Source organism: Pinus tabuliformis, chromosome 3_1 (genome assembly GCF_031772625.1).
Source record: "Pinus tabuliformis cultivar Carrire ecotype Pingquan chromosome 3_1, CPIR1, whole genome shotgun sequence".
NCBI lineage: Eukaryota > Viridiplantae > Streptophyta > Pinopsida > Pinales > Pinaceae > Pinus > Pinus tabuliformis.
Window position 1 is genome coordinate 769,732,884 of NC_142301.1, and position 11,881 is coordinate 769,744,764.

Sequence of the window (11,881 nt, forward strand, 5' to 3'; positions counted from 1 at the left end):
ATTGAGAAAGAGGTGGCAACCACCCTCACTGCCCTTAATACCCCTATCAAACAAAAAGGCAAAAGACAGAGACAAAATCCATTGTACTTTAGGAAAAGAAAAAGTACAAGAATAAGGTAGGGAAAACCTCAAACTCCCACCAAGGTTCCTATTGTTATTGAAGACTTATCTAAACAGCAGGAGAAGATGGCCCCTCTTATGAAAACTCAAGGAGAAGGATCCTCAGGACAAGCCTCCCCCAAGTCTCCTATCACTTATGTGAGAATGCCTATGACTAGATCTGCCTCATCCAAAGGAAAAGGCATCCTATAGGACACACAAATGGACATACAGGAAGTAGAGGCAATCCTACAAGAAACTCTGCTAAATCTACAACAAACTTAGAAATTGGATAAAGAAGGGAGCATGTAGCAAGAAACAAAGGAGGAGGATCCAGAGCTAAGGGAACCTAGTCCTCAACCTAAATTTGACTCCTACTACATGTTTATTGAAGGGGGTAGTGTCATTCTACAAAAATTTTCCATCCCATTATTCTTTGAGCTTGAGAAAGAAAGGGCAAGAACACATAGACGGATGTGGATTACCAAATCCAAGGGAGTGGAGGACATAGGTCACATGGAGGAAAAAGTTAAAGAGATAGGCAGAGAACTGAGTAGCCTGAGGGACAGAGAGGCAATGATGAAAGCTCAGTTAGAGGTAGAAAATGCATGGTTAAAAGGATAACTACAATAAAGAGAGAATAAATTGGCATCTATGGTCAGTCTATCCATAGAGGAAACCCAGTGCAGGATGCCAGCTAAGTCCTATGCATTATAACTTAAGGAACTGTGGCTGCAGTTCCAAATCAAGACTCTAGCACAGAGAGGTGCTATGCCATTCCAAGGTTATAGACAGTTCATTGACCTTTGTAATCAAATCACATTGGATGATAAGGCTAAGATGTCTGAGTTCTACCTACATAACTTAGCCTTAAAAGATCTAAATGTATGGGACCCTAATTCAAAGCTAGAGGACTTACATTTGATGGCTTTGGCATCATGGATGAACCATGAGGAAGCAAGGGATGTAGAAATGAAGAAAATAATGGCAAGGGAACAAATAGATCCCCTCATGATAAGAGATGAGCAGTCAAATCCAATGGTTGTCATCAACACACATAACTTGATTGCAAATGACCGTCAACTTGCACCCAGGTATTTTCCTACCCAAGAGAAAGAAAATACACATTTTGAGGATATGTTCAGGCTATTAGGGGATGGCAGCATGCAAGCTTGGCAAAGGAGATGGAATAATTTTCCCAACATTTTGAAAATCACAGAGTGCCATTCTCCTCAAAGAATGAGAGAAGCATTGAATAGGATACCCATGTACAAGAAAACCCTACAAAGACTCAAATTCAATTGGATTGGCTCGAGACTCAATCCACCACTACTCTTAGGGATGTTAGAAGGAAGGAAGGAAGGGGAATAAAGAAAGTAGTGGGAGGAGATAGAAAGGAAGGCAAGATTCTATGCATAGGAAGAGGAAACTACAACAGAAGCATGGGATGTCAGGGAGGCCACTAGAGAAATGAAAGACATGGGTATTGATGGAGTTGCTCAGAGGATGAGAAACACTTTTAGTAAGGGGGTGATGATGAACCTCATCATTGGGTAACTATATAGACCTTAATCCACCTCCTAGCTTAGTCAAATTAACTCTTCTCACAATTTATTACATATTTTTATTGTATTTTGTTTAATGAGATGAGTCAAAGTGAGATATTATGCCTAGTGGCTAATATGCATAAAATGTAGGTTTGTGAGAGAAAATCATGGATTTTTGGCTAACAAAGGGATGAATATCGAATGAGACAATGAGGAGAGATTGTAGGAAGTAGATCCTCCCCATTTACTCCTCCCTCATTCGAATATTCCTCCAATCAATCACACTAGCTCAGAGTACAAGCAACCAAGTCATGGAGATCAAAAGGTAGTCGAGCATGTGACAATTAAAGAGCTAGTTTATCTCAAGTTTGGAAGCCAAGCGTCCTTATATTTAAGGAAATCGTTGGAGACTTCAATGGTATAAATAAAGAGGCCTAGAGCCTCATTAGGATTCAATTTTTTGCTGTAAAAACACTAGTCATTTTCGAGTTCAAGACTTGTGGAAGACATCGTTATGTAATTTTTGTTTTGATAATGAGAATGAGAATTTCCTTGATCCAACACTGAGTTAACTCAGAGTGCTGAAGCTCTTGGGTTAGGGCGCAACCCTAGTAGCAAAGGATCCTCTTCTTGTATTTATTTCTTACATTGATTTCATAAATTAATGGTTGAATTGTCTTTAGAATTATTTCATTGCAAGTAGTGTAGATTTGATGAGTTTGATTCCATTTGTGATTTACTTCAACAGTAGTTTAGAAGAGATAAAGGAACCTCAGAAAGCTCTTAATAGGTGTTTTTGGCCTGAATCCTTCCTTTAGGGATCATGGTTTGAGGAAAGGACTCCTATGCGGCCCCAAAAAGACAGAATTCTACTTTCTCATGGAATTTAGGGTTTCTTGTACTTAGTCCAGCATTTGATTAGTTTGCAAGAGTAGGCTTTAGTTATCATTTCTTTTATCTTAATTTTTACATTAGATCTCATCAATGATTCCATATTATTCTGCAAGTTTTCCTCATGCATGAAATAGGCAACTAGCTCATGAAATTATGCTTTCCTTAGATAATTGAAAATGTTTAGTCAATTTAGTATGTCCTAAATTTCTACATTAATTATCAATCTGAGAGTCGTAAACTGATGAAGTGTGGCACACTATATGTGCAAGACAACCTCTTTCTTACACATTATTATTTTCAATTTTATTTTGTTTTGGGCTTTTGTCTTCTCTGGTTTCCTAATGCAAATGGAAATCCTATCCCTATGTTTTAAGAATGCTTTAGAAGGCAAGTATGGATATAGATTTAAGACAGGGTTTTATGTCCCTTATGATAACTTCCAGAGCTTAACACTTCAAAGGATCTCAAAACATACTAGTGATAAAATTAGTACTTGAACAGGAATGTAAATGTGCAGCTATTCAAATCAAACAAATGACGAAATAATGATCATGAAATCACTGTCTCTGTTGCTCATCTAAATACATAAATAAAAGTTAAACTATGGCACTCAAATGAACCAAAAATTGCAGACTAATGAAAGTAAGATCAATTGACTTCACTTATAATCCGATAGCTCGCCAAGTAGCTTTTCGAGGTTAAGCCATGGCTCTAGAGATAACGTCAAATAACATGAAGAATTGATATCTAAATTACCTACTTGCAAATAAAAGTAAAATCAAGTCACTTCACTTATAATCTGATAGCTCGCCAAGTAGCTTTTCGGGGTTAAGCCATGGCTCTGGAGATAACGTCAAATAACATGAAGAACCTGATATCTAATTGTAGAAACGAAAGTAAAATCAAATCACTTCACTCATAATCCGATAGCTCGCCAAGTAGCTTTTCAGGGTTAAGCCATGGCTCTGGAGATAACGTCAAATGTCATGAAGACCCTGAGATCTAATTGTAGAAATGAATGTAAAATCAAATCACTTCACTCATAATCCGATAGCTCGCCAAGTAGCTTTTCGGGGTTAAGCCATGGCTCTAGAGATAACATCAAATGATATGAAGAATTTGATATCTAAACTAGCTAAAAACAACAAATAAATAAGACTGAAATCAAAGCATAACTGAAATTGAAAAGCTAAAAAAAAACAAAGTTAGCAAAGAGGCCAATCTCATGTCACTATTTGATGAAAAAAAATATATGAAAATGCTCGAGCATAACCTATCCTGAAACACACTGATCAGTGTTAACAAAAATATACAATGCTGGAAAATCATGTACAGGAATGAAACATTAACATCGTAAATGAATTATGAAATATAGACAGGTCAACAAGCTATGAAATATTTAAAATGGAAATAAGAAACGATGCTTGGAAACTTTACAGAAATAAAGAAGCAAAACCTCAGCCAACAGGGGCCCTCTGCACAGCCTTGGTTAACACGCTATCAATCCAAAATTACACTCAAATAGTCATAAGAAACAGAGTCTTTATATTGAAAAATAGAGGAAATATCCTCTCGTTACAATAGCAGGACTAATGCTACGGCAACAGTATATAAACTAACAGCAAGGCTATCTCAAAAAACTAGCTACATGCATTTGCAAATACGTTATTTATAGAGGAAATTACATAACTGTTTTTCTATGAGAAACTTTTAGCAGAGGACATGTAAAAAGACAAAACCTGTGAGCTTAGCATCTTGGTTGCCATGATCATTCAATCTACAAAAGGTGGATGTTGGATTTTCATCATGGAGACTATCTACAACTATCAAAAGGGATCCATGGATCTAGGAACACGGTCTCAGACGTTTCACTTGCTGAAAACAGAGACCTATTTGCTGTAGGACTCCTTATTTGACTGTTGTTTGACCAAGGCTTTCCTTTACGAATTTGGTTGAATGGATAGGACCTGGTACATGTCCAGATCATTCCTGAACTTCCCACGTGCCTTGTTTTACTTGCCGACACCTGAAACCTATAGATCAATAAAAACAATTGTGGAATCATGAGTTCGCTGTGGAAAGTGGCTGCATTCCGCAGCTGATGAGCAAAATCTAAGTCAAATAGAAAACACAAAAATATAGTTAGAAAACCACTTAAATGTACTCTTAGAATCAATATGTAATGATATTTGATAGTTTATGAGGCACTGGTGAGGGGAAAAAGGTTTAGGAAAGTATGTAGAAGAGAGGTAGTTTTAGGGCTCAACATACCCCCACTGTGAAGGTGTTACATGTCCTCATGCAACCAAAACTGTGACCATCCTCCCTTCAGTTCATTTGTTCTGAGACCTCTACTAATACATCTAGCCTTCTTTTCTTCTTCCTTGGTACCACTGTCATCCTAGGCTTCCTCATTAGGCACCTGTATTTGAGGTTGATAAGAGCTCTACTCAACCTCCTACTCTTTTTCTTCAATTTCCTATTTTTCTTCTGCCACAACCCAAGATGAAACATGGTGTTGTTGTGGATAATTTTATCCAACCTGATCTATTCTTTCAATGTTTCATTTTCTCTTTTGATGTGTCTATTTAGGACTTCCAGTTCAAAAACTTCTTGTTTTAGTGATTGGATTAAAACTTCCTGGGCTGTATTAAGCTGAGTAGATGAAGTTCCTTGATCTGTTGCAGTCTTCTCGAACGATTCAATAAAATCATACAATTCTTGCTGGGTTGGATCTATTTCAGGTGTAGCCTTCCTTGGATTGACCCCAAAATCTGGTTGAGAAGGACTGATCTCAAAATCTGGTTGAGAAAAAGGAGAATGTTGTGGGCTATGGTCAGGAGGGATTGTTGGAGACTATTCTGGTGTTTCCCCTCCTAAGTCTATGAAGTGGGCCCCTTTTGTTTGTACTTTCTTCAGTTTACCTTTAAGTCTGGAGCTCCTCCTTAGATTCTTTGAGCTGGTGTCTCCTTTCCCTACACTCTGTTTTTCTTTCCCCTTTCTCTTTGCTATAGCTGATTGTTCCTTAAGGTAGATTAGTCTTTCAGAAAGTATTTGATCCTCTTCTAAGGAAGGTTTTGGGGTTTGATAGGCAGCTTTAATATTTATTTTCCCCTTTAGTTTCACTTGCTTCCTAACCTCATTTCTTTCTTTCCTACTTTCAGACAGCTTTTCTTCCTTACTAATTTCTTTAGCTATGTTAGTAGGAGTATCCTAAATGTTCACACTTGTTTTCCGTCTCCTACTTTTCCTTTATGAGCTACTTTCATGTGTTTCAGGTGGGTCCTGAAAGAAGTTTCTAATCAAGAATTGTTCCCAAGTGTCCTTTCTTTCCTTCAACTGTTTTTCAAGCAAAATTTTAACAAGGTCGTGATGGTAAAGTTGGGGCTCTACGTCATCCAGATTCTTTTGTACAGTTGTGGACACCCTTTTCAAGCTACTCAACAAGAAATAAGGCAAATTGATGGTTTTATTTTCCAAAAAATTCATTAGTAACCTGATGTGGTACATGTACATGGACCCAAACCATCCTTCACATGTAATAAACTTCTGGATTATCAATAATAAACTAGTCCACTTTTCCTCTAGAGTAGAAACAGGGATTTCACGTTTGAAAAAAGTTATATCCATAGCTGGATTACGCAAAATAATCCTCCAAGCCCTCTCATCAAAGTCTTTGTTTTTGAAGCAACGCTACCCCTCTTGTGGGAGCTCTGTTGCTACTGCAATGGATGCCTCTGTGACTAAAAATTTAAGACCTCTGACTTCTTTATTGTGACCTCTGAATTTCTGGATAAATAGCGGCCACCGTGCCTTCCTTAATATGATTTTTAACTATGGATAACCCTCCATGAATTTAGGCTCTTCTAGCTTTGTTCTTACCAGAAGGCCCATTCCTTCCTCCTGCCTTAACAATACCTCTATGAGTGATGGACTGTAAATGATGGATGGACGGAGGTGGAACAGTTGTGTGAGCGGAAGTTGTAAAATAAAAGAACATAGATCATGCAATGAAAATGAGTTCACAAAGCGGAGGCTTGTATAAACAGGGCAGTACTAACAAACACAACTTCAATAGGAGAGTATGGAAATAGAGTGGGTCTAGCAGAACTTTGAATTAAAAGGTTACGGAGTAGATGTTAGCATGCTTGTAAAATGACTGCGGATTTGTGTGGCAGAGAAGAGCCTTGGTCAAATATATTACGTCTTCATAACTACCTAGTTCAACAGGTGGAATGCCAATGTACAATTAAGTACGAGTTAGATTTGGAGGCGGATCATGAGGCCGTTAGAAATTGATGCGGAGTTCATGGAGGAGTTATGAAAGCTATCAATGCGAATCATTACACATAATGGAGCTGGTGGTTTCACAACTATATAGATTATGTGCTTTAAAATGCTATTTGAAATGAATTTTGCTCATACCTTAGAATCTTACCACTTCCATCCACTGACCTTTAATTGCTGCTTCCTGTTGGTGCTTTTAGGTGCTTAACATCTTCAAAATATTTTCCTCTTCCATACTTGCATTTGGTTCTCATCATTATTTGGCTAACATCTGAATGTCAGTGCTGAGTAATAGAGTATTAGTTGCGGAATCAACAATCAGTTGCAGAATCAGTATTCAGCTGCGGAATCAGTATTCATCTGCGGAAATTGACACAGTAAACATATGACTGAATGGAGATGGATGGAAATGAATGATGATATATGAAAACTAGACATGAAATGGATTTTATTGGCGAAATGCGATGATGACATGATGAAATGAAGTGAAGTGAAGTGACATGAAATGGAACAACTATGAATGAAAATGAAAGGGATTTTTTTTTTTGGGAAAATATAGGGCGTCAGAAATTTCTGATTTTCGCCTTGTATTTTATGTATAAGACTACCAATCAGAGATTGGTTTTCAGGCTTATAAAATTTTTTATTTTTTATTTTTTAAGAAACAATGAAAAGAACAAAGACTAGGCTAGTGGAGAAGAAGTATTCTTCTTCACTAGCCTTATTGCAGAATTATCTTGAAAGATTTTGAAAAATTCCTCCTTTGAGAGTGACTTATGATATATCTTCAGTCTGTGACCATTCACAATGAGAGGAGTTTGATACTCATCAATGGTTTTTATTCTTACTGCTCCATTTCTAAAGACTTTTTCAATCTCATATGGCCCAAGCCAATGAGTCTGAAATTTACCTTTGAAATCTTTGAACTTGGAATCAAATAGCAATGCCCAATCTCCTTATTGAAACTTTTTCTCCTTGATGTATTTATCATGCCACTTAGCTCTTTCATATTGAACTAGATCAATTCTTAAGATTGCTTCTTGTCTGATCTCATCTAGTTCATTCAACTGCTCCATTCTATGCTTTTGAGCTTCTGATAGATCCATTCCCAATTGAACTGCCATCTTGAAGGTTCTAACTTGGAACTCAATGGGGAGCAGAACTTCTTTCCCATAAACACGGTCATAGGGAGAATGTCCTGTTGTGTTCCTCCATGTAGTTCTGTAGGCCCATAAGGCTTCAGGAAGCCTTTCTGCCCAATCTCTTCTGTGTAGATGAACAGTCTTGGTAATGATGCCTTCAATAACTTTGTTTGTGGACTCTACTTGACCATTTTCTTGCGGATGTTAAGGAGTAGATTTTCTGTGCTTAACCTTGTATTCTTCCATCAGCTTCTCCACCAGTTTGGATGTGAATTGACCTCCCTAATCTGTCAGAATTTCTCTTGGAACACCAAAGCGAGTAAAAATATCCTCATAAAGAAAACTAACAACTGAGTGCTCAGTAGCAGAAAATAATGCTTTGGCTTCTACCCATTTAGTGACATAATCAGTACATACCAATATATACTTTCTCTGTTTAGATGGTGGATTAATAGGTCCAATAAAGTCTAAAGCCCATTTTTCAAAGGGTTCGATGAGTACCTGTGGTTGTAATGGCATCTCATTTGAGAGGGTAGGTTTCCCTACTCTTTGGCAGCTGTCACATCTTTTGACATATTGTTTTGCATCTTTGAAGAGGGACGGCCAATAATATCCTAAAGAAAGGATTTTATAGGCTGTCCTTTTGTCAGCAAAGTTTCTGCTGCACAGTTCATCATGACATGCTTTGAGAATATCAGGCATTTCATCTTCCCTAACACATCTTCTGATCACAAGATCTGGCCCTGTCTCAAACAGTTCATTAAAAATCCATGAATATTTTGAACTCTCCTGAATAATCTTTCTTATTTCACTAGGAAATAAATGTGGAGGTAGTTTCCCTGTAACCAAATAGTTAGCTATATCTACATACCAAGGATTCTTAGTAGTTACTGCAAATAAATATTCGTCAGGAAACTTGTCCTCTACAGGAGAATATTCTTTAGTATTCTGAATCCTAGACAAGAAATCAACTACTGTGTTTTGTTTCCCTGGTCTATCTAACACAGTAATATTGAATCCCTGTAAAAATAAGAGCCAATTTGTAACTCTGCCATTAGTAATGGGTTTGTTCATTAGATATCTAATTGCAGAATGATTAGTATGAATAAAAGTTTCATAGCCTGTTATATAATGTCTAAACTTATTGATTTCATGAACAACAACTAAGAACTCTTTTTCAGTCACAGTATAATTCAACTCAGTGGGAGTTAAATTTTTACTGGTATAGTAAATGGCATAAGGAACTAAATCTTTTTGTCCCAACACAGCCCCTAGAGCTGTATCTGAAGCATCTGTAGAAATATGGAAAGGAAGTTCCAATTTGGTCCTCTTAAGATGGGCACTTCAGATATTCTTGTTTTCAAAGCTTCAAATGTTGATTGGCAATCAGGACCCCATTTGAATTCACAGTCTTTTGTAAGTAGTTTAAAGAGTGGAGATGTTATTTTGGTGAAGTTTTCTATAAATCTTCTATAATATCCAGTAAATCCTAGAAAACTTCTAACATATTTTTGACACTTTGGAATATGTATCTTGGAGATGACTTCAACTTTTGATCTATCAACTCTAATCCCATCCCCTGAAATATGATGTCCTAAAACAATACCTTTAGTAAACATCATAAAGCATTTTTCATGGCTTAATGAAAGGTTTGTTTCTTTACATCTTATAAGGACTTTTTCCAAATTTTCTAATGCCTCTTCAAATGAATTACCATAAACTGTAAAATCATCCATATATACCTCTACACAATCATGGATTAGATTAGAAAAGATTCCTAGTACTGCTCTTTGGAATGTTGCAGGTGCATTACATAATCCAAAAGGAAGCACTCGATAAGCAAAAGTTCCCCATGGACAAGTAAATGTGGTCTTATCCTGATCCTCAGGTGCTACCTGAATTTGATTATAACCACTAAAACCATCCAGAAATGAAAAGTACTTTTTGCCTGCTAATGTATCTAATACTTGATCAATAAAGGGCAAAGGAAAGTGATCCTTCAAAGTTGCTTTATTCAATTCCCTGTAATCAATGCACACCCTCCATTTACCATTCTTTTTGGGTACTATAACCAAGGTAGAAACCCATCGGCTATCTGAAATTGGGTAAATGAAGTTTACATTCAGTAGTTTTTGGAGTTCTTCTTTCACAATATCCCTAAGATTTGGATTCATCCTTCTTTGAAGTTGTCTGATTGGTTTACTGTTTTCCTCGATATAGATATGATGGATGCAAGTCTTAGAGTCAATACCTTTCATATCAGTATACTCCCATGCAAATGCAGTAGAGTGTTTTTGCAAGATTCTGGTTAGTTCTTCCTGTTGTGACTTTTCCAAATTTTTGTTAATATTCAATGTTTTACCTGGAAAAATTCCAACGGTAGAACTACCAAACTCTTCCATAGAGTAAAGAGACATTTGCCTTGATGAAAAATATTCAATATCAGAATCTAACTGAAATTGTGTGTGGTCATATTCTGAAGATGTTTCAAAATTTTCTAATGTATTCAAAATTTGACTATCTTCACTAATTTTAGAGATAGTAAAGACAGGTTGTGTAATATCTTAATCATTGATGCATTCATTATCTTCTACTTCTGTGATTGCTTTTGCTGGAGGATACAGATTGAATTTCTTTGTCGAACTACCATCAGAAATATACATATCCCTAGATCTACAACTAATGAAAGCATCAGCTGTGGCTAGCCAAGGTCTTCCTAAGATGAGTGGGTGCCCTCCTAGATTACTCTTGGGAGTCAAAATCATGAAGTTTACTGGATATTCCCAAGAATCTAAGGAGACTGAAATATCTTCTAATACACCATCTGGTTTGATTATTGATCTATCTGCAAGTTGTAGTAAGGTGGGTGTAATAAGAAGATTAGGAAGTTTAAGTTGTCCATAGTCTGTCTACTCATAATGTTTATAGCAGCCCCTAAGTCAATCAAAGTATTTGGAATTTCTATCACATTTATTTGTGTCTTGACAATTGGACTACCTGGATCCACATATTTTTGGATAGTAATTTTTCCCATCATGACATCTGCAATTTTTCCTACTAGGTGGATTCTTTTTGTATCTCTTAGTTTCCTACCTGGTCTTTTGAAACTCAACTCCTTTATTGTTTTTGCTAGAATAGGAATCTCTCTAATGGCTTGTAGCAAGGGAATATTGATACAAACATTCTTTAATTCATCTAGAAAATCATAGTCAGGCAACAAGATTTGTTTTTCCACCCCCTTGTCAATTTGTAATCTTTCAGGAAAATGAGGCATGGATGAAGATGCAGGTTGCTCAACTATAGGAGTTTTGGGTGTTGACTCTTTTTCTTTTTCTTTTTGAATGATTGGGTTTTGAGGAGATGCTTCCTTAGAAACTTTATTGGCTCTAAGAGAATCCTCCTCAGAGGCATCTTGCTCTTGAACATCTATAGAAGGTTTTTCTAAAACTCTACCAGATCTGAGTTGAAAATCATTAAGAGGAACAATCATATAGGTAGGAAATTGTTGTCCTTCTACCTGTAAGCATTATGAGGATTTTTGTTGTTGGGATTCGGTAATGGCTGGGCTGGTAGTTGATTTGTCTTTTGTTGAAATGGAAGCAAGAGTTGAGAATTTGGATTTTGTTGAGAAGGTTGTTGTTGTGGAAATGACAATGAAAGTTGTGGGTTTTTAATTAGAATTTGTGGATTTTGTTGCTGATTTTGAAAAGATGGAGGATATTGATAAAATTGATCAAATCTCCCATAAGGATTTTTCACCCCTTATGCCCATGATTGGTATGGATTTTGAGGTTGGGGCCAAGGTTATTACCAAGAATTCCAATTTGGAAGGAGCTAAAAATTCATAGGATTATTAAATCCTTGATTTTGTTGCCCTTGCCAAGGTCTTCTTGAAACAAAACAAAGGGATTC